This window comes from Coregonus lavaretus, assembly GCF_964263955.1.
Source record: "Coregonus lavaretus genome assembly, contig: HAP1_SCAFFOLD_1050, whole genome shotgun sequence".
In the NCBI taxonomy this organism is placed as follows: domain Eukaryota; kingdom Metazoa; phylum Chordata; class Actinopteri; order Salmoniformes; family Salmonidae; genus Coregonus; species Coregonus lavaretus.
In genome coordinates this window covers 18,733-41,841 of record NW_028160668.1, presented here as the reverse complement: position 1 = coordinate 41,841, position 23,109 = coordinate 18,733, and the positions used below count along the sequence as shown (strand labels likewise).

Below are 23,109 nucleotides of genomic sequence, written 5' to 3'. Positions count from 1 at the left end.
TTGTTATGTCTCGTGGGTTTCATAACCACGTCTGTACAACAATTCAATAATGATGAGACAGGAGACAGGAATCAGTTCAACCATTTATCTGGAACGTGATCATCTCAACACATACAAACCCCCATGATGCTCTGCAGCACAACCCCAATATACAACAAATACATAAATAAGTAAATGGACACTAAATAAAACTAATAGAGGAATTTAAATGTTCAGTTGTAGAAAGTAGGGCCATGGGATAGGGTCAGAAAGGTCAGTATGTTTGATAACTGGTTCCAGAGGTGACATAACAAGCATAAGGTCCATTATAACACAGTGAAGTAGAGGTGGGAGCTAAAAGCAGACATGGACAGTGAGACGGTGTGAGGAGGTCAGGGGTGAAACACTAGATCAGGACAGGTAGAAATGGCAGGGCTGGAAATAGACACAGAGACACATTCTGATCATGGCTCAGACCTGACCTGAGACACCCAAACAGAAGATGCCATAGCAAAGTCCTGTCCAGTAGGCTATATGGGATTTCCTTTCATCAAAATACAACACATGGAAATGTGTCCAGTGTGTGTGTGTGTATCCAGTGTGTGTGTGTGTGTGTGTGTGTGTGTGTGCAGTGTGTCTGTGTGTCCAGTGTGTGTGTGTTCAGTGTGTGTGTGTCCAGTGTGTGTGTGTCCAGTGTTTGTGTGTGTATGTCCAGTGTGTGTCCAGTGTGTGTGTGTGTGTCCAGTGTTTGTGTCCTGTGTGTGTGTGTGTCAGGTGTGTGTGTCCAGTGTGTATGTGTGTGTGTGTCCAGTGTGTATGTGTGTGGGTCCAGTGTGAGTGTGTGTCCAGTGTGTGTCCAGTGTGTGTGTGTGTTTGTGTGTGTCCAGTGTGTGTGAGTGTGTGTGTGTCCAGTGTGTGTGTGTGTGTGTCCAGTGTGTGTGTGTGTCCAGTGTGTGTGAGTGTGTGTGTAAGTGTGTATGTGTGTGTGTCCAGTGTCTGTCTGTGTGTCCAGTGTGTGTGTCCAGTGTGTGTGAGTGTGTGTGTCCAGTGTGTGTGTGTGTCCAGTGTGTGTGTGTCCAGTGTGTGTATGTGTCCAGTGTGTGTGTGTGTGTGTCCAGTGTGTGTGTGTGTGTGTGTGTCCTGTGTGTGTGTGTCCAGTGTGTGTGTCCACTGTGTGTGTGTGTCCAGTGTGTGTGTGTGTGTGGCCAGTGTGTGTGTTTGTCCAGTGTGTGTGTGTCCAGTGTGTGTGTGTGTGTCCAGTGTGTGTGTGTCCAGTGTGTGTGTCCAGTGTGTGTGTGTGTCCAGTGTGTGTGTGTGTGTGGCCAGTGTGTGTGTGTGTCCAGTGTGTGTGTGTGTGTGTGTCAGTGTTACCATGGTTATTATTTACAGGGACACTGAGGAGTCATAACAAACCCAAAACCCTGGATAGAGGGGCTCAGTGAATGTGGAGTGGAATGTGTTCAGGTGGGTCAGTGTGTCAGAGGAGACTCTGTAGAAGGACAGAGTGCCGGCTGGCCAGTCCAGATACACTCCTACTCTGTGGGAGCTGGAGGAGGGGACGTCTATGGTAGTGGACTTATTATTGTGCCAGGCAGAGTAAATGTTGTCAGAGCAGAACAAACTCCAGGACTTGTCATTACATCCAATCACACAGTCATCACCCCCTCCTCTCCTGCTGATTCCTTTATATGCCACTCCTATATCAGCCCCTTCCCCACTCCACTCTACCTCCCAGTAACAGCGCCCAGTCAGACCCTCTCTACACAGCACCTGAGGCCAGACCTCAAATCTCTCTGGGTGATCAGGATACGGCTGCTCCTCTCTCCTCCATGTCACCTTTCTGTTCTCCTCAGACAGAGAGAGGCGTCTGTTTACTGTGTTTAGGTCCAGTGTGAGATCACAGACATCTGATGGATGAAACCAGACACAATATTAGAAATCATCATCATCCTGAACACACACACACACACACACACACAGCCTGAACACACACACACAAACACACACACATCCTGAACACACACACACACACACACATCCTGAACACACACACACAAACACACACACATCCTGAACACACACACACACAAACACACACATCCTGAACACACACACACAAACACACACACATCCTGAACACACACACACACACACACATCCTGAACACACACACACACACACAAACACACACACATTCTGAACACACACACACATCCTGAACACACACACACACACACACATCCTGAACACACACACACACACACACACACATCCTGAACACACACACACAAACACACACACATCCTGAACACACAAACACACACACACACACACAAACACACACACATCCTGAACACACACACCCTGAACACACACACACCTTCATGCATGCATGAACACACACACACATATTTCTAAAGTAACACAAACACGCCACACACACACACACAGACACACACATTGTCAAAGCAACTCTTTGTAAACTTTGGTGTCCCTGATTTGTGCTTCTGTAGAACTACAGCTGATATTTAATATGACCAAGTAAGTAATGATGGTGGTCTTTGACTTTGACTTCACTTGAATTAAGACTTATTCTTAGTCATATTCTTCACAGCAGTCAACACTCACATTTTCTAAGTCCAGGTTTCATTCTGTTCTCTCCACCATGTTCCACACTGTAGCGGTAAGCAGAAGAACAGACAGTCATTGAGGGATACACCTGAACTCACACACACACACACACACACACACACACACACACACACACACACACACACACACACACACACACACACACACACACACACACACACACACACACACACACACACACACACAAACAGTCAGCATATAACTTTGTGTGTGTCTAGTGTGTGTGTGTTTGTGTGTGTGTCCAGTGTGTGTGTGTCCAGTGTGTGTGTGTTTGTTTCCACTCTGTGTGATTCCTTTCTGTGTATGTGTCCAGTGTGTGTGTACGGTGTGTGTGTGTGTGTGTCCAGTGTGTGTGTGTGTGTGTGTGTGTGTGTGTGTGTGTGTGTGTCCAGTGTGAGTGAGTGAGTGTGTGTGTTCAGTGTGTGTGTGTGTGTGTCCAGTCTGTGTGTGTGTCCAGTATGTGTGTGTGTGTCCAGTGTGTGTGTGTTTGTCCAGTGTGTGTGTGTCCAGTGTGTGTCCAGTGTGTTTGTGAATCGCATCTCTGCATGTCTGGCAGACATATCAGTATGGATGACGGATCACCACCTCAAGCTGAACCTCGGCAAGACGGAGCTGCTCTTCCTCCCGGGGAAGGACTGCCCGTTCCATGATCTCGCCATCACGGTTGACAACTCCGCTGTGTCCTCCTCCCAGAGTGCGAAGAGCCTAGGCGTGACCCTGGACAACACCCTGTCGTTCTCCACCAACATCAAGGCGGTGACCCGATCCTGCAGGTTCATGCTCTACAACATTCGGAGAGTACGACCCTGCCTTACACAGGAAGCGGCACAGGTCCTTATCCAGGCACTTGTCATCTCCCGTCTGGACTATTGCAACTCGCTGTTGGCTGGCCTCCCTGCCTGTGCCATTAAACCCCTACAACTCATCCAGAATGCCGCAGCCCGTCTGGTGTTCAACCTTCCCAAGTTCTCTCACGTCACCCCCCTCCTCCGCACACTCCACTGGCTTCCAGTTGAAGCTCGCATCCGCTACAAGACCATGGTGCTTGCCTATGGAGCAGTGAGGGGAACGGCACCTCTGTACCTTCAGGCTCTGATCAGTCCCTACACCCAAACGAGGGCATTGCGTTCATCCACCTCTGGCCTGCTGGCTCCCCTTCCTCTGCGGAAGCATAGTTCCCGCTCAGCCCAGGCAAAACTGTTCGCTGCTCTGGCACCCCAATGGTGGAACAAGCTCCCTCACGACGCCAGGACAGCGGAGTCACTCACCACCTTCCGGAGACATTTGAAACCCCACCTCTTTAAGGAATACCTGGGATAGGATAAAGCAATCCTTCTACCCCCCCCCCCCCCCCCCCCCACACACACAGCGGAGTCGCTCACCCCCTTCCGGAGACATTTGAAACCCCACCTCTTTAAGGAATACCTGGGATAGGATAAAGTAATCCTTCTACCCCCCCCCACCCCCCCCCCCCCACACACACAGCGGAGTCGCTCACCACCTTCCGGAGACATCTGAAACCCCACCTCTTTAAGGAATACCTGGGATAGGATAAAGTAATCCTTCTACCCCCCCCCCCCCCACCCCACCCCACAGCGGAGTCACTCACCACCTTCCGGAGACATTTGAAACCCCACCTCTTTAAGGAATACCTGGGATAGGATAAAGTAATCCTTCTACCCCCTCCCCACCCCCCCCCCCCACACACACAGCGGAGTCGCTCACCACCTTCCGGAGACATTTGAAACCCCACCTCTTTAAGGAATACCTGGGATAGGATAAAGTAATCCTTCTACCCCCCCCCCCCACCCCACAGCGGAGTCACTCACCACCTTCCGGAGACATTTGAAACCCCACCTCTTTAAGGAATACCTGGGATAGGATAAAGTAATCCTTCTACCCCCCCCCCCCCCCAAATTGTAAAGTGGTTATCCCACTGGCTATAGGGTAAACGCACCAATTTGTGAGTCGCTCTGGCTAAGAGCGTCTGCTAAATGACGTTAATGTGCCCTTGAGCAAGGCACTTAACCCCAATTGCTCCTGTAAGTCGCTCTGGATAAGAGCGTCTGCTAAATGACTAAAATGTAAATGTAAATGTAAATTTGTGTGTCCATTGTGTGTGTGTATGTGTGTGTGTGTGTGTGTGTCGAGTTTGTGTGTTTGTCCAGTGTGGTGTGTGTGTGTGTGTGTGTGTGTGTGTGTGTGTGTGTGTGTGTGTGTGTGTGTGTGTCCAGTGTGTGTGTGTGTGTCCAGTGTGTGTGTGTGCTTTTCTTTTGTGTGTGTGTGTGTCCATTGTGTGTGTGTGTCCAGTGTGTTTGTGTGTCCATTGTGTGTGTGTATGTGTGTGTGTGTGTGTGTGTGTCCAGTTTGTGTGTTTGTCCAGTGTGGGTGTGTGTGTGTGTGTGTGTGTGTGTGTCCAGTGTGTGTGTGTGTGTGTCCAGTGTGTGTGTGTGTGTGTGCTTTTCTTTTGTGTGTGTGTGTGTCCATTGTGTGTGTGTGTCCAGTGTGTTTGTGTGTGTGTCCACTCTGTGTGTGTGTCCACTCTGTGTGTGTGTCCAGTATGTGTGTGTTTGTCCAGTGTGTGTGTGTGTGTGTGTGTGTGTGTGTGTGTGTGTGTGTGTGTGTCCAGTTTGTGTGTGTGTCCAGTATGTGTGTGTTTGTCCAGTGTGTGTGTGTCCAGTGTGTGTCCAGTGTGTTTGTGTGTCCATTGTGTGTGTGTATGTGTGTGTGTGTGTGTGTGTGTCCAGTTTGTGTGTTTGTCCAGTGTGGGTGTGTGTGTGTGTGTGTGTGTGTGTGTGTGTGTGTGTGTCCAGTGTGTGTGTGTGTGTCCAGTGTGTGTGTGTGTGTGTGTGCTTTTCTTTTGTGTGTGTGTGTGTCCATTGTGTGTGTGTGTCCAGTGTGTGTGTGTGTCCAGTGTGTTTGTGTGTGTGTCCAGTGTGTTTGTGTGTGTGTCCAGTGTGTTTGTGTGTCCATTGTGTGTGTGTATGTGTGTGTGTGTGTGTGTGTCCAGTTTGTGTGTTTGTCCAGTGTGGGTGTGTGTGTGTGTGTGTGTGTGTGTGTGTGTGTGTGTGTGTCCTGTGTGTGTGTGTCCATTGTGTGTGTGTGTGTGTCCACTCTGTGTGTGTGTCCAGTGTGTGTATGTGTGTGTCCTGTGTGTGTGTGTGTGTCCACTCTGTGTGTGTGTCCAGTGTGTGTATGTGTGTGTCCTGTGTGTGTGTGTCCATTGTGTGTGTGTGTGTGTGTCCACTCTGTGTGTGTTTGTCCAGTGTGTGTGTGTCCAGTGTGTGTCCAGTGTGTTTGTGTGTCCATTGTGTGTGTGTATGTGTGTGTGTGTGTGTGTGTGTGTGTGTGTGTGTGTGTGTGTGTGTCCAGTGTGTGTGTGTGTGTCCAGTTTGTGTGTTTGTCCAGTGTGGGTGTGTGTGTGTGTGTGTGTGTGTGTGTGTGTGTGTGTGTGTGTGTGTGTCCAGTGTGTGTGTGTGTGTGTCCAGTGTGTGTGTGTGTGTGTGCTTTTCTTTTGTGTGTGTGTGTGTCCATTGTGTTTGTGTGTGTCCAGTGTGTGTGTGTGTCCAGTGTGTGTTTGTGTCCAGTGTGTGTGTGTGTCCAGTGTGTGTTTGTGTCAAGTGTGTGTGTGTGTGTGTCCAGTGTGTGTCCAGTGTGTTTGTGAGTGTGTCCAGTGTGTTTGTGTGTCCATTGTGTGTGTGTATGTGTGTGTGTGTGTGTGTGTGTGTGTCCAGTTTGTGTGTTTGTCCAGTGTGGGTATGTGTGTGTGTGTGTGTGTGTGTGTGTGTGTGTGTGTGTGTGTGTGTGTGTGTCCAGTGTGTGTGTGTGTTTGTGTCCAGTGTGTGTGTGTGTCCTGTGTTTGTGGGTCCAGCGTGTGTGTGTGTGTGTTTGTGTGTGTCTGTGTCAAGTGTGTGTGTGTGTGTGTCCAGTGTGTGTGTGTCCAGTATGTGTGTGTTTGTCCAGTGTGTGTGTGTGTGTGTCCTGTGTGTGTGTGTCCATTGTGTGTGTGTGTTTGTGTCCAGTTTGTGTCCAGTGTGTTTGTGTGTGTGTCCAGTGTGTTTGTGTGTCCATTGTGTGTGTGTCCAGTTTGTGTGTTTGTCCAGTGTGGGTGTGTGTGTGTGTGTGTGTGTGTGTGTGTCCAGTGTGTGTGTGTGTGTCCAGTGTGTGTGTGTGTGTGTGTGCTTTTCTTTTGTGTGTGTGTGTGTCCATTGTGTGTGTATGTCCAGTGTGTTTGTGTGTGTCCAGTATAAGTGTGTTTGTCCAGTGTGGGAGTGTGTCCAGTGTGGGTGTGTGTCCTGTGTTTGTGGGTCCAGCGTGTGTGTGTGTGTGTTTGTGTGTGTCTGTGTCAAGTGTGTGTGTGTGTGTGTCCAGTGTGTGTGTGTCCAGTGTGTGTGTGTTTGTCCAGTCTGTGTGTGTGTGTGTGTTTGTCCAGTGTGTGTACTAATATTGAACACCATATTGAATACTGGACACACACTCACACTGATCACACACACACACACACACACACACACACACTGGACAAACACACACATACTGGACACACACACACTGGACACACACACACACACACACACACACTGGACCCACAAACACAGGACACAAACACACTAACACACACACACTGGACAAACACACACACACACACACACACACACACACACACACACACACACACACACACACACAGTCTTTATATAACTTAGTCCAAGTGGTGGTCAGAATGTTTGTCTTAACTAGCCTGATAACTCCAACATGTCTGATATGAACATTGACATAAACCCTCTACATAATTGAGTTTCTCCAGTCTGCAGTGTGGATCCTCCAGTCCAGCAGAGAGCAGTCTGACTCCTGAGTCTCCTGGGTGATTGTAGCTCAGGTCCAGCTCTCTCAGGTGTGAGGGGTTTGACTTCAGAGCTGAGACCAGAGAAGCACAGCCTTCCTCTGTGACTAGACAGCGTGACAGCCTGCAAAGAGTCAAATCATATTAAAACCACACTGCTATTGTTTGGTGGTGAAAATAGTGGCAGTATATTTTTACAACCTATTCAGATACATCAGTGTCCTGAAACCCACCATATCCATTCATAAATTAATGTATCATTATTAGAAATTATCAGATTATTGCTTCTAGATAGAACATGTACAGTGAGGGAAAAAAGTATTTGATCCCCTGCGGATTTTGTACGTTTGCCCAATGACAAAGAAATGATAAGTCTATAATTTTAATGTTAGGTTTATTTGAACAGTGAGGGACAGAATAACAACAACAAAATCCAGAAAAACGCATGTCAAAAATGTTATAAATTGATTTGCATTTTAATGAGGGAAATAATTATTTGACCCCCTCTCAATCAGAAAGGTTTCTGGCTCCCAGGTGTCTTTTATACAGGTAACGAGCTGAGATTAGGAGCACACTCTTAAAGGGAGTGCTCCTAATATCGGTTTGTTACCTGTATAAAAGACACCTGTCCACAGAAGCAATCAATCAATCAGATTCCTAACTCTCCACCATGGCCAAGACCAAAGAGCTCTCCAAGGATGTCAGGGACAAGATTGTAGACCTACACAAGGCTGGAATGGGCTACAAGACCATCGCCAAACAATTGGTGAGAAGGTGACAACAGTTGGTGCGATTATTCGCAAATGGAAGAAACACAAAATAACTGTCAATCTCGCTCGGCCTGGGGCTCCATGCAAGATATCACCTCGTGGAGTTGCAATGATTATTTACATTTTAGCAGACGCTCTTATCCAGAGCGACTTACATTTAGTGCATACATTATTTTTTATTTTTTTTTCATACTGGCCCCCTGTGGGAATTGAACCCACAACCCTGGCATTGCAAATGCCATACCAACCAAACTACATCCCTGCCGGCCATTCCCTCCCCTACCCTGGGCCAATTGAGCGCCGCCCCATGGGTCTCCCGGTCGGCTACGACAGAGCCTGGATTTGAACCAGGATCTCTAGTGGCACAGCTAGCACTGCGATGCAGTGCCTTAGACCACTGCGCCACTCAGGAGAATTACAGGAATTACAGGAACTACAGGAATTATGAGAACAGTGAGGAATCAGCCTAGAACTACACGGGAGGATCTTGTCAATGATCCCAAGGCAGCTGGGACCATAGTCACCAAGAAAACAATTGGTAACACACTATGCCAGGGTTCTTCAATTCCGGTCCTGGAGGGCCGAAACACCTCTGTTTTCATCCTCTCCTTCTAATCAGGGGCTAATTCAGACCTGGGACACCAGGTGAGTGCAATTAACTACCAGGTAGAAATTTTAAAAACACAAGTGTTTCAGCCCTCCAGGACCGGAATTGAAGAACCCTGCATTATGCCGTGAAAGGACTGAAATCCTGCAGCGCCCGCAAGGTCCCCCTGCTCAAGAAAGCACTTATACAGGCCCGTCTGAAGTTTGCCAATGAACATCTGAATGATTCAGAGGAGAACTGGGTGAAAGTATTGTGGTCAGATGAGACCAAAAACTAGGTCTTTGGCATCAACTCAACTCGCCGTGTTTGGAGGAGGAGGAATGCTGCCTATGACCCCAAGAACACCATCCCCACCGTCAAACATGGAGGTGGAAACATTATGCTTTGGGGGTGTTTTTCTGCTAAGGGGACAGGACAACTTCACCGCATCAAAGGGACGATGGACGGGGCCATGTACCGTCAAATCTTGGATGAGAACCTCCTTCCCTCAGTCAGGGCATTGAAAATGGGTCGTGGATGGGTATTCCAGCATGACAATGACCCAAAACAAACGGCCAAGGCAACAAAGGAGTGGCTCAAGAAGAAGCACATTAAGGTCCTGGAGTGGCCTAGCCAATATATAACATTTTTGACATGCGTTTTTCTGGATTTCTTTATTGTTATTCTGTCTCTCAATGTTCAAATAAACCTATCATTAAAATTATGGACTGATCATGTCTTTGTCAGTGGGCAAACGTACAAAATCAGCAGGGGATCAAATACTTTTTTCCCTCACTGTATAGTACAAATATTTGAGTAGACTGACCAGAGCAGTTTAAAAAGCAGTATCAGTCAAAAGACAGACGGTGAGGTATCAGATTTAGATTGTATTGAGTATACAGTCCACACCATATCTATTTTGACAGAGAAGCTAACATTTCAAATGAAAGCACTTTATGTATCTAGTCCCCCCCTTTGAAGAAGTCAAAAGTATTCTGACCAATTCACTTCAAGTGTATTAAAGTAGTCAAAAGTTTAGTATTTGGTCCCAAACTCGTTGGTTGCATTTGCAGTTTGTTTTGGTTGTGTTTTGGGATATGTTTTGCCCAATAGTAACTGAATGGTGGATGATGACTGGATTAATCTTCTGTTTAAGTGAGTAGATAACATGTTTCTAAACACTACTAAATTAATCCTGATAATGCCATGATTAATACAAATTATGAATGAATCATGAACAATTATGAATGAGAAAGTTATAGAGGCTACAACAAAACATGCTAACCTCTCACCATTACCAATAACAGAGGGGGTATGATCCTTGTTCCTCTGTAACTTTCTCATTCATCATCATTCACGATTCATTCATGATTATTCATAATCATAGTAGCATCCACATGAATGTAGAAGTGTTCAGAAACATCTTCTATTCTTACTGACAATACAAGTGAAGTGACTCCAAAATGACAGGACATTATTCACCATTCAGTTTCTATTGGGAAAAACATAATCCAAAACACAACCAAATCAAACTGCAAATGTATTCAACATGTTTGTAGAATAACAAGCTTGATGTAATCACTACAGGCAAGTAATATTGGACCAAATACTAAACTTTGGACTAAATTAATTTGTCCAAATACTTATGACTTTTTCAAATGGGAGAACTAGATACATTTAGTGCTTTCATTTCTAAACAGTAAAACAGATATGTATGAATACCCTCAAATAAAAAGTGACATTCTGTACGGTCGCCTAATATGAAACAATTTCAAATCCAAAATGATGGAGCATAGCGCCAAATTTAAAACGGTAAACTTCACTGTCCAAACACATATGGTGTGGACTATGTGTGCCTGGTAAACACATGTGGATCTGGTGAACAGTTATCACTTGTTGACCAACTACAGGAATACTGACCTCAGAGTCTCCAGTTTACAGTGGGGATTCCCCAGTCCAGCAGAGAGCAGCTTCACTCCTGAATCCTTCAGGTCATTGTTACTCAGGTCCAGCTCTCTCAGGTGTGAGGGGTTTGAACTGAGAGCTGAGGCCAACACTTCACAGGATGTGTCTGTGAGTTTACAGCCAGTGAGTCTGTCAACAGAGTAAATACCATGAGGGACAGGTTGTATTAAAATGTTACATTTAGCTTTTCCTGCTTACACTGTTACTCCTGCACTAATAATGTGAACACTGTGTATAGATGTCTCAATGCTACAACTTTTCTGATCCATTTGTATTACAGTTTGTTTAAGACTTTTCAGCTGATAGAAAGTTTAGTCAGCCAATGAAAATATTGTTGTTCTTACATACAGTAAAGTTTGGTCTGAGGGATAGTCACATGAGTACTTACAGAGCCAGTCAGCCAATAAAAATGCTGCTGTAACTACAATGTATTTTGGTGTGGGATATTTCCATGAATACTTACAGAGCTTTCCTGCAGCCTCTCACAGCTGGGAGCAGTCTCCTACGACCCTCCTCTGATGTCTTGTATACCTTCAGGTCAAACACATCCAGAACCTCCTCTGATATCTGTAGCATGTAGGCCAGCGCTGAACACTGAGAAAGTGTGAGTTTTTTTTATCTCTTCTCTGACCTCAAGTACGCTTGGATTTCCTCCTGTACTGAATGGTCTTTCATCTCTATCAGACAGTGGAAGAGATTGATGCACCTCTCAGGGGAGATGTTCTTCCTCTGCATCACCTTAAGGGATCGGATTGTTTTCTGGACGCTGTCTGGACTGCTTTCTGTCTGTGTCACCAGACCTCGTAGGAGTTTCTGATTGGACTCCAGTGACATGCCATGAAGGAAGCGGACAAAGAGGTCCAGGTGTCCGTTCTTGCTCTCCAAGGCTTTATCCACGGTACTCTTCAGCAGCTCATGTAAGGTTAGCTCTTCAGATGCAGCTCTAGACTTTCTCTTGAGGAAGGGCTTCACTGCATCCATGTTCTTGGTTGTGTAACAATGGTACATGTAGACAGCTGAGAGAAACTCCTGAATGCTCAGATGAACAAAGCAGTACACCACTCTCTGAAATAACACAGACTCTTCTTTAAAGATTTGTGTGCACACTCCTGAGTACACTGAGGCTTCTTTGACATCAATGCCACACTCTTTCAGGTCTTCTTCATAGAACATGAGATTACCCTTCTCCAGATTTTCAAACGCCAGCTTCCCCAGCTTCAGAAGAATTTCCTTATCTGACTCCATGAGCTCCTGTTGATCCATCTCAACTCTTCCATGATATTTCTGGTTCTTCAGGCTGGTCTGAATGAGCAGGAAGTGTATTGACATCTCAGTCAGAGTCGTGGGCATCTCTCTCCTCTTGTCTGTACTCAACATGTGTTCAAGGACTATTGCAGAAATCCAACAGAAGACTGGAATGTGGCACATGATGTGGAGGCTCCTTGATGTCTTTATGTGTGAGATGATTCTGCTGGCCAGGTCCTGATCACTGAATCTCTTCCTGAAATACTCCTCCTTCTGTGGGTCATTGAACCCTCGTACCTCTGTCACCTGGTCAACACACTTAGGGGGGATCTGATTGGTTGCTGCTGGTCGGGAGGTTATCCATAGGAGAGCAGAGGGAAGCAGATTCCCCTTGATGAGGTTTGTCAGCAGAACATCGACAGACGATGTCTGGGTGACATCAGATACCTTTTCGTTGTGCTGGAAATCCAATGGAAGTCTGCTTTCATCCAAACCATCAAAGATGAACATAGCTTTACAGGCAGTGAGTTTCTTTGCATTGCCTATGTCTAGTTCTGTGTGGAAGCCATTTAAAAGTCTGAGAAGACTGTACTGGAGATCTTTAATCAAGTTCAGCTCCCGGAAAAAAAGCACAAATATGATATCCACATCTTGGTTCGCCTTCTCTTCAGCCCAGTCTAGGATGAACTTCTGCACAGAGACTGTTTTTCCGATGCCAGCGATGCCCTTCGTCAGCACAGTTCTGATGCTTCTCTCTTGGCCTGGTAAGGGTTTAAAGATGTCATTGCAGTGGATTGCTGTGTCATGTGATGTTGGTGTCCTGGATGCTGTCTCTAGCTGCCACACCTCATGTTCATTGTTAACCCCTTCACTCTCTCCCTCTGTGATGTAGAGCTCTGTGTAAATCCTGTTGAGGGGAGTTTGGTTCCCTGCTTTTTCCATGCCTTCTATCACACATTCATACCTCCTTTTCAGACTGTCTTTATGGTTTACTATAGCTCTCTGCAGGCTGTCATCCACTACAAGGGAAGAGGAAAAATGATGTGTATCAGAAACATTAATTGACAGGATGAAAAGTGGGCCTTCCACAACTACAGTAACTTCTATTATCTCATAATATTGTAGTTAACTACTGTAAATCATATTAAGGTATTGACTTGGCCCACGTGTGCAAGCAAGTGGTCTTACTGTTTTCAGAGCCTCTTGTTTTATTGGGTTCACTCAGCTGCTGTAGTACAGGCCGTGTTCTGGATCTCACTCACCACCTTCCGGAGACATTTGAAACCCCACCTCTTTAAGGAATACCTGGGATAGGATAAAGTAATCCTTCTAACCCCCCCCCAAATTGTAAAGTGGTTATCCCACTGGCTATAGGGTGAACGCACCAATTTGTGAGTCGCTCTGGCTAAGAGCGTCTGCTAAATGACGTTAATGTGCCCTTGAGCAAGGCACTTAACCCTAATTGCTCCTTTAAGTCGCTCTGGATAAGAGCGTCTGCTAAATGACTAAAATGTAAATGTAAATGTACACTGAGGACAGTCATAGTCTCCTGAAGGAGCAGGTTTCTCCCAGTATCTGGTGATGCACTGTCTGCAGAACCTGTGTCCACAGGCGATAGAGACTGGATCCCTCAGCACCTGCTGACACACTGCACACCTGGACTGATCCTCTGGCAGAGTAGACCATCCACTACAGAGATAAAGGAGAGAGAGATTGTAGATGTTAATACTGATCCTCTAACAGAGTAGACCATCCACTACAGAGATAAAGGAAAGAGAGATTGTAGATGTTAATACTGATCCTTTAACAGAGTAGACCTTCCACTATAGAGATAAAGGAGAGAGAGATTGTAGATGTTAATACTGATCCTTTAACAGAGTAGACCTTCCACTACAGAGATAAAGGAGAGAGAGATTGTAGATGTTAATACTGATCCTTTAACAGAGTAGATCATCCACTACAGAGATAAAGGAGAGAGAGAGAGATTGTAGATGTTAATACTGATCCTTTAACAGAGTAGATCATCCACTACAGAGATAAAGGAGAGAGAGAGAGATTGTAGATGTTAATACTGATCCTTTAACAGAGTAGATCATCCACTACAGAGATAAAGGAGAGAGAGAGAGATTGTAGATGTTAATACTGATCCTTTAACAGAGTAGATCATCCACTACAGAGATAAAGGAGAGAGAGAGAGATTGTAGATGTTAATACTGATCCTTTAACAGAGTAGATCATCCACTACAGAGATAAAGGAGAGAGAGAGAGATTGTAGATGTTAATACTGATCCTTTAACAGAGTAGATCATCCACTACATAGATAAAGGAGAGAGAGAGAGATTGTAGATGTTAATACTGATCCTTTAACAGAGTAGATCATCCACTACAGAGATAAAGGAGAGAGAGAGAGATTGTAGATGTTAATACTGATCCTTTAACAGAGTAGATCATCCACTACAGAGATAAAGGAGAGAGAGAGAGATTGTAGATGTTAATACTGATCCTTTAACAGAGTAGATCATCCACTACAGAGATAAAGGAGAGAGAGAGAGATTGTAGATGTTAATACTGATCCTTTAACAGAGTAGATCATCCACTACAGAGATAAAGGAGAGAGAGAGAGATTGTAGATGTTAATACTGATCCTTTAACAGAGTAGATCATCCACTACAGAGATAAAGGAGAGAGAGAGAGATTGTAGATGTTAATACTGATCCTTTAACAGAGTAGATCATCCACCGATGTTCCCTCAACATTTTTGGGGCACTGAGCAAATTTCTGCTATTGTGAGCGGAAACTTGAACGTTGTGAGAATTCTGAGCAACTTCCGGCGCACGTTTACAGTGAACACTGATGCTGTACCCTGACAGTTGTAGACAGTAGCCAATAGGCTGTACCCTGACAGTTGTAGACAGTAGCCAATAGGCTGTACCCTGACAGTTGTAGACAGTAGCCAATAGGCTGTACCCTGACAGTTGTAGACAGTAGCCAATAGGCTGTACCCTGACAGTTGTAGACAGTAGCCAATAGGCTGTACCCTGACAGTTGTAGACAGTAGCCAATAGGCTGTTGTGGCTATTTGAGTATAATGTAGGCCTACCAACCAAACCAATGGAGCAAATCCTATATGTGGTGTTCAATGCAGGCCTACATTGCATGAGACTTAAAAAAAGTTTTTACATTATTCAGGGCTTGCCATTAACCCTTAAAAGTATATCGACGCACCAGTGTGTCAACCTAAGTAACATAAAAAAATCCCCAACAAAATCAGTCAGTTTAAGCTGGAGATATCGTCTCAATCCACCGCATCCGCCTATGTTGGCCTTCCACATCTGCGGTGGAAGGTGGCGGATCTACAGCGGAGTTTGTCAGACCATGAGACATCCCGAAAATTGGTCTTCTCACGAAAATGTCTGTAGCATCTGTATGATCCCACTATGAAAAGGAGAGACTCTCATGAACATGGTAGTGTTCTCCGTTTTGCTCCATGACCCACACAAGTGCTACGGGACTCGTCTGAAGCTATCCCATACAAACAAATAGAAGCATGGAGGTATTTTTGTGCCTCATAAATATGGGGTTATATGGGTAAAAAAAAGAAAAAGAATACTGATCTGTCTTATGTCTCCTAGATACAGGACAGACACTTCAAAACTTTATTCCTTATGATGTATTTTTTTACCATTTCTGAATGTGTTATTCAATGAGTTTATATGGGCTTTAGTAGTAAAGGCCAAATTCAATATTTTATCAAATAATTGTTATATATATATATATATATATATATATATGTTACTATTTTTTACATCTAATGCTAGCTAGCTACCCAACCAGCCCATAGAGAGAGCATTGCGGATGTTGTAGTCAACTTTAACTGCAACAGATTTCCACAACAATTTTCACGTTGCTACCAACCTTACTATAACACGAAAATGTAATATTTGTTCACAAAAAAACATTGTTCTCACATATTAGTGTTATTTAACGCTGTAAATTATAGGAATTTGTGTGTTTTGGGTGGATTTTTCCTTTAATTTATGCACGACAGAAAAACATAAAAGCCCATTGATGTAGCTATGCTCTTTTAGGTAAATCAATGAAACAAGCTCCAGTAGGCTAATCTTTTTGAGTGTGGACTGTACTGTATGGTATTATACTGTATTATATGGACTGGAATTACACACATTGTTCAAACCATGAAGCTGGGAGAGAACATGCATACTTTCGCAGGACATGTAACCTACAAAGTTACAATCATAAGCTAGCAAATTAGATTTTAATAATAGGGCCTACTTTACATGTATAATGTATATATACACCTTCCATAATATTCCCCCTAATGTTATTAGCCTACCTCCTCCTTCTCTCTCTATTGGTGCTTCATTCCTTCCTCACTTTAAAACAGTTAAATGAAATAGGTTTCGTTGTCCTTATCTTCATCATTCTAATGACATGCTGAATAATACAGGACTATAATAAGATGCAGACGTCTTTCACTTCTTTTCACGAAGATTGAACAGTTATAGGTCTGAATAAATAACTGCTATAGCCCAGTGTTTCCCAAACTTGGTCCAGAGGCAGACAAATAGGAGAAATGTGCTAGACAGATGGTTTTATTTCCTGCAGTGTCTATTCATTGTCCAAACGCACGGCCGCTTTCTGGCTTGCTCCTGACTGCTATAGAGTTAGTACACATCATTCCCAAACATTCAAAATAATTTATTAAAACGTGAAAATGAACATTTCTAAGTGGTCACTTGTCAGAAAATGTTTTTAAAGTATCATATTATTCCCGGGGGTGTATAATGCATTTAATTCAGTTGACTGATTTCCTTATATGAACTGTAACTCAGTAAAATCTTTGAAATTGTTTGCTGTTGCATTTATATTTTTCAGAGAAAGACTGCGAGAGAGTGCTGGCATGTGCATTGATTTAAAGCAACGATATTCAAGTGATAGGCTGTTTTAAAACTCTATAATAAACTCTATAATAAATAAAAATATAAGTATCTTTACAATAAAAAATTTGCCCCACACCCCCCCCCCCGAAACCAGATGTAGATGTGTAAATTAAACTCGCATTCTGTCCTTATGTTACCGTAGCAACAGTTACCATGATGAGATGGTAGGTCTACATGCATTGTCCTGCGCTCCATCCTGAGAGGTGCTCTGTCCCCACCCGGAGGGTTGATGGTTGATCATGCAGATAGCAGAGACAAGGCCGTCGATAAGACAGATTTAGACATTGCATATAATTTAACAGTTCCATTTTACATTTTGCTGTTAATATAAACAATGTATTATAATCGACCCGGTTTGTGGGTTTGAACAGTAGTGGGTTTGAACGGTAGATCTAGGTAACCCGGTTCCCGCTATTCAACCCTAATCACCATGCACTCCTTAAATATCTCAGTGTCAGTGAAGAACTTGGTGTGTTAAGTTAAAACCAGGGCTCTAATTGAGGGGGTATGTGAGTGTATTGTGGCTTTTGTTAAAGAAAATGGCTGATTATATAAAGCGATCTATATGCCAGAAACAAGCTGTAAAATGCAGGCGAAAGACGTGACCGATGCATATTGGACATCTTTGATTTGTCTATGATATTCAGAGGCTGCACAACATTTTATAGGATAAACAAAATTGACTTTGCTTAAGCAATGTGTGATTCTGTCACCATCAATTGATGTTCGACATTTCAACCGGCTGTTAAACAACATACTAACTCTAAATGAGTCAGGAGCAAGCCAGGTAGCCTAAGGAACAAAAATGAATTATTTAGGCTGTATTATTATTATTATTCCAAGGCTATAGCCTGCCATTTAAGAAAAATTGTGAAGCATTTCAAATCAAAATCAAATCAAATTGTATTGGTCACATGCACATATTTAGCAGATGTTATTGCGGGTGCAGCGAAATGCTTGTATTTCTAGCTCCAACAGTGGAGTAGTATTTAACAATTCACAACAGTACACACTAATCTAAAAGTAGAAGAATGGAATTAAGAAATATATAAATATTAGGACGAGCAATGTCGGAGTGGCATAGACTAAGATACAGTAGAATAGAATAGAATACAGTATATACATATGAGATGAGTAAAGCAGTATGTAAACATTATTAAAGTGGTTAGTGTTCCATTATTAATGTGGCCAGTGATTCCATGTCTGTGTATATCGGGCGGCAGCCTCTAAGGTGCAGGGTTGAGGAACCGGGTGGTAGTGTTCCATTATTAATGTGGCCAGTGATTCCATGTCTGTGTATATCGGGCGGCAGCCTCTAAGGTGCAGGGTTGAGGAACCGGGTGGTAGTGTTCCATTATTAATGTGGCCAGTGATTCCATGTCTGTGTATATCGGGCGGCAGCCTCTAAGGTGCAGGGTTGAGGAACCGGGTGGTAGTGTTCCATTATTAATGTGGCCAGTGATTCCATGTCTGTGTATATCGGGCGGCAGCCTCTAAGGTGCAGGGTTGAGGAACCGGGTGGTAGTGTTCCATTATTAATGTGGCCAGTGATTCCATGTCTGTGTATATCGGGCGGCAGCCTCTAAGGTGCAGGGTTGAGGAACCGGGTGGTAGTGTTCCATTATTAATGTGGCCAGTGATTCCATGTCTGTGTATATCGGGCGGCAGCCTCTAAGGTGCAGGGTTGAGGAACCGGGTGGTAGTGTTCCATTATTAATGTGGCCAGTGATTCCATGTCTGTGTATATCGGGCGGCAGCCTCTAAGGTGCAGGGTTGAGGAACCGGGTGGTAGTGTTCCATTATTAATGTGGCCAGTGATTCCATGTCTGTGTATATCGGGCGGCAGCCTCTAAGGTGCAGGGTTGAGGAACCGGATGGTAGTGTTCCATTATTAATGTGGCCAGTGATTCCATGTCTGTGTATATCGGGCGGCAGCCTCTAAGGTGCAGGGTTGAGGAACCGGCTGGTAGTGTTCCATTATTAATGTGGCCAGTGATTCCATGTCTGTGTATATCGGGCGGCAGCCTCTAAGGTGCAGGGTTGAGGAACCGGGTGGTAGTGTTCCATTATTAATGTGGCCAGTGATTCCATGTCTGTGTATATCGGGCGGCAGCCTCTAAGGTGCAGGGTTGAGGAACCGGGTGGTAGTGTTCCATTATTAATGTCGCCAGTGATTCCATGTCTGTGTATATCGGGCGGCAGCCTCTAAGGTGCAGGGTTGAGGAACCGGGTGGTAGTGTTCCATTATTAATGTGGCCAGTGATTCCATGTCTGTGTATATCGGGCGGCAGCCTCTAAGGTGCAGGGTTGAGGAACCGGCTGGTAGTGTTCCATTATTAATGTGGCCAGTGATTCCATGTCTGTGTATATCGGGCGGCAGCCTCTAAGGTGCAGGGTTGAGGAACCGGGTGGTAGTGTTCCATTATTAATGTGGCCAGTGATTCCATGTCTGTGTATATCGGGCGGCAGCCTCTAAGGTGCAGGGTTGAGGAACCGGCTGGTAGTGTTCCATTATTAATGTGGCCAGTGATTCCATGTCTGTGTATATCGGGCGGCAGCCTCTAAGGTGCAGGGTTGAGGAACCGGCTGGTAGTGTTCCATTATTAATGTGGCCAGTGATTCCATGTCTGTGTATATCGGGCGGCAGCCTCTAAGGTGCAGGGTTGAGGAACCGGCTGGTAGTGTTCCATTATTAATGTGGCCAGTGATTCCATGTCTGTGTATATCGGGCGGCAGCCTCTAAGGTGCAGGGTTGAGGAACCGGCTGGTAGTGTTCCATTATTAATGTGGCCAGTGATTCCATGTCTGTGTATATCGGGCGGCAGCCTCTAAGGTGCAGGGTTGAGGAACCGGCTGGTAGTGTTCCATTATTAATGTGGCCAGTGATTCCATGTCTGTGTATATCGGGCGGCAGCCTCTAAGGTGCAGGGTTGAGGAACCGGCTGGTAGTGTTCCATTATTAATGTGGCCAGTGATTCCATGTCTGTGTATATCGGGCGGCAGCCTCTAAGGTGCAGGGTTGAGGAACCGGGTGGTAGTGTTCCATTATTAATGTGGCCAGTGATTCCATGTCTGTGTATATCGGGCGGCAGCCTCTAAGGTGCAGGGTTGAGGAACCGGCTGGTAGTGTTCCATTATTAATGTGGCCAGTGATTCCATGTCTGTGTATATCGGGCGGCAGCCTCTAAGGTGCAGGGTTGAGGAACCGGCTGGTAGTGTTCCATTATTAATGTGGCCAGTGATTCCATGTCTGTGTATATCGGGCGGCAGCCTCTAAGGTGCAGGGTTGAGGAACCGGGTGGTAGTGTTCCATTATTAATGTGGCCAGTGATTCCATGTCTGTGTATATCGGGCGGCAGCCTCTAAGGTGCAGGGTTGAGGAACCGGCTGGTAGTGTTCCATTATTAATGTGGCCAGTGATTCCATGTCTGTGTATATCGGGCGGCAGCCTCTAAGGTGCAGGGTTGAGGAACCGGCTGGTAGTGTTCCATTATTAATGTGGCCAGTGATTCCATGTCTGTGTATATCGGGCGGCAGCCTCTAAGGTGCAGGGTTGAGGAACCGGCTGGTAGTGTTCCATTATTAATGTGGCCAGTGATTCCATGTCTGTGTATATCGGGCGGCAGCCTCTAAGGTGCAGGGTTGAGTAACCGGGTGGTAGTGTTCCATTATTAATGTGGCCAGTGATTCCATGTCTGTGTATATCGGGCGGCAGCCTCTAAGGTGCAGGGTTGAGGAACCGGCTGGTAGTGTTCCATTATTAATGTGGCCAGTGATTCCATGTCTGTGTATATCGGGCGGCAGCCTCTAAGGTGCAGGGTTGAGGAACCGGCTGGTAGTGTTCCATTATTATTGTGGCCAGTGATTCCATGTCTGTGTATATCGGGCGGCAGCCTCTAAGGTGCAGGGTTGAGGAACCGGCTGGTAGTGTTCCATTATTAATGTGGCCAGTGATTCCATGGCTGTGTATATCGGGCGGCAGCCTCTAAGGTGCAGGGTTGAGGAACCGGCTGGTAGTGTTCCATTATTAATGTGGCCAGTGATTCCATGTCTGTGTATATCGGGCGGCAGCCTCTAAGGTGCAGGGTTGAGGAACCGGGTGGTAGTGTTCCATTATTAATGTGGCCAGTGATTCCATGTCTGTGTATATCGGGCGGCAGCCTCTAAGGTGCAGGGTTGAGGAACCGGCTGGTAGTGTTCCATTATTAATGTGGCCAGTGATTCCATGTCTGTGTATATCGGGCGGCAGCCTCTAAGGTGCAGGGTTGAGGAACCGGCTGGTAGTGTTCCATTATTAATGTGGCCAGTGATTCCATGTCTGTGTATATCGGGCGGCAGCCTCTAAGGTGCAGGGTTGAGGAACCGGCTGGTAGTGTTCCATTATTAATGTGGCCAGTGATTCCATGTCTGTGTATATCGGGCGGCAGCCTCTAAGGTGCAGGGTTGAGGAACCGGCTGGTAGTGTTCCATTATTAATGTGGCCAGTGATTCCATGTCTGTGTATATCGGGCGGCAGCCTCTAAGGTGCAGGGTTGAGGAACCGGCTGGTAGTGTTCCATTATTAATGTGGCCAGTGATTCCATGTCTGTGTATATCGGGCGGCAGCCTCTAAGGTGCAGGGTTGAGGAACCGGCTGGTAGTGTTCCATTATTAATGTGGCCAGTGATTCCATGTCTGTGTATATCGGGCGGCAGCCTCTAAGGTGCAGGGTTGAGGAACCGGCTGGTAGCCTCCTAGTCATGGCATGTAGCATTGGTCACATGCTGCATGCTGGCAGGAGCATTCAGCATTTCAACAACACATGAACAACAGCACTTCAACAACATGCCTATAAATTGAGCATTTAGGCTATATAAAATGCATGCCTTATTAAGCTATACAGTGCCTTTGAATTTACTTTTTAGAAACACGAGTTTGGCCAGTCTTTGGTTTGAGGATCATGTGGTGAGTTATAAATGCCTGGTTTGGTAATTTAGCCTAGCAGAGGCTAGTGTATTCCCATGCCCTAATCACAGTCAACACAAATCTATTTTGTAACAACAATATCATGGAATGAAATAGAATACATTAGAAAATGATAGTTTCCCCAAAAAATAATTTACAAGTGCACATTTGCCCACCTGATGATTTGCGGCTGCTGTGTTGAAAAATGAATAACTTTTTTTCAAATTCATTGATGATCAGATACTTCAGTTGTAACTGGTTCTGTTGCATTCCATGTTTACAGTTGATGGACATAATGTAGAATAACAGTGAAGACATCAAAACTATGAAATAACACATATGGAATCATGTAGTAAAGAAAAAAGTGTTTATAGCAACCCTTTACACACTCTTGGCATTCTCTCAACCAGCTTCACCTGGAATTCTTTTCCAACAGTCTTGAAGCAGTTCTCACATATGCTGAGCACTTGTTGGCTGCTTTTCCTTCACTCTGCGGTCCAACTCATCCCAAACAATCTCAAACGGGTTGAGGTCGGGTGATTGTGGAGGCCAGGTCATCTGATGCAGCACTCCATCACTCTCCTTCTTGGTCAAATAGCCCTACACAGCCTGGGGGTGTGTTGGGTCAGTGTCCTGTTGTAAAACAAATGGTAGTCCCACTAAGCGCAAACCAGATGGGATGGCGTATCGCTGCAGAATGCTGTGGTAGCCATGCTGGTTAAGTGTGCCTTGAATTCTAAATAAATCACAGACAGTGTCACCAGAAAAGCACCCCCACACCATCACACCTCCTCCTGCATGCTTCACGGTGGGAACCACACATGCGGAGATCATCTGTTCACCTTCTCTGCATCTCACAAAGACACGGCGGTTGGAACCAATCCAAAGAAAGGATAGGCGGGAGCTTTGTGGACAACAACACCCATTGTGAGGGCAGAGAGACGGATCTTGTCAGTGTATCCATAATCTTTGATTGCACTGAATTAAATTCGACTTTCTGTTACTCAAATTCAAATTCCTGTGGGATGTGGCCAATTAGAATTTCAACTCATGAGCAATGTTCTCTCTAACTTGATAGTTTTCCCGATTAGTTAACATTATTAACATTTGCCTCTACTGTGGGAATTCTGATGGAATCAACACAATATTAGCCACTTTCAGTCC

General features: G+C 45.2%; 1 pseudogene across 1 annotated transcript; it reads right to left on the bottom strand.

Moving 5' to 3' along the window:
- Positions 1-1,216: 1,216 nt before the first annotated feature.
- LOC311121575 (NLR family CARD domain-containing protein 3-like) lies at positions 1,217-13,290 on the bottom strand (annotated as a pseudogene). The gene is made up of 6 exons: positions 13,229-13,290; positions 11,259-13,059; positions 10,756-10,924; positions 7,430-7,582; positions 2,608-2,695; positions 1,217-1,886 (listed from the first exon to the last, which is right to left on the bottom strand). The product of its transcript is annotated as an NLR family CARD domain-containing protein 3-like (transcript).
- Positions 13,291-23,109: the final 9,819 nt, after the last annotated feature.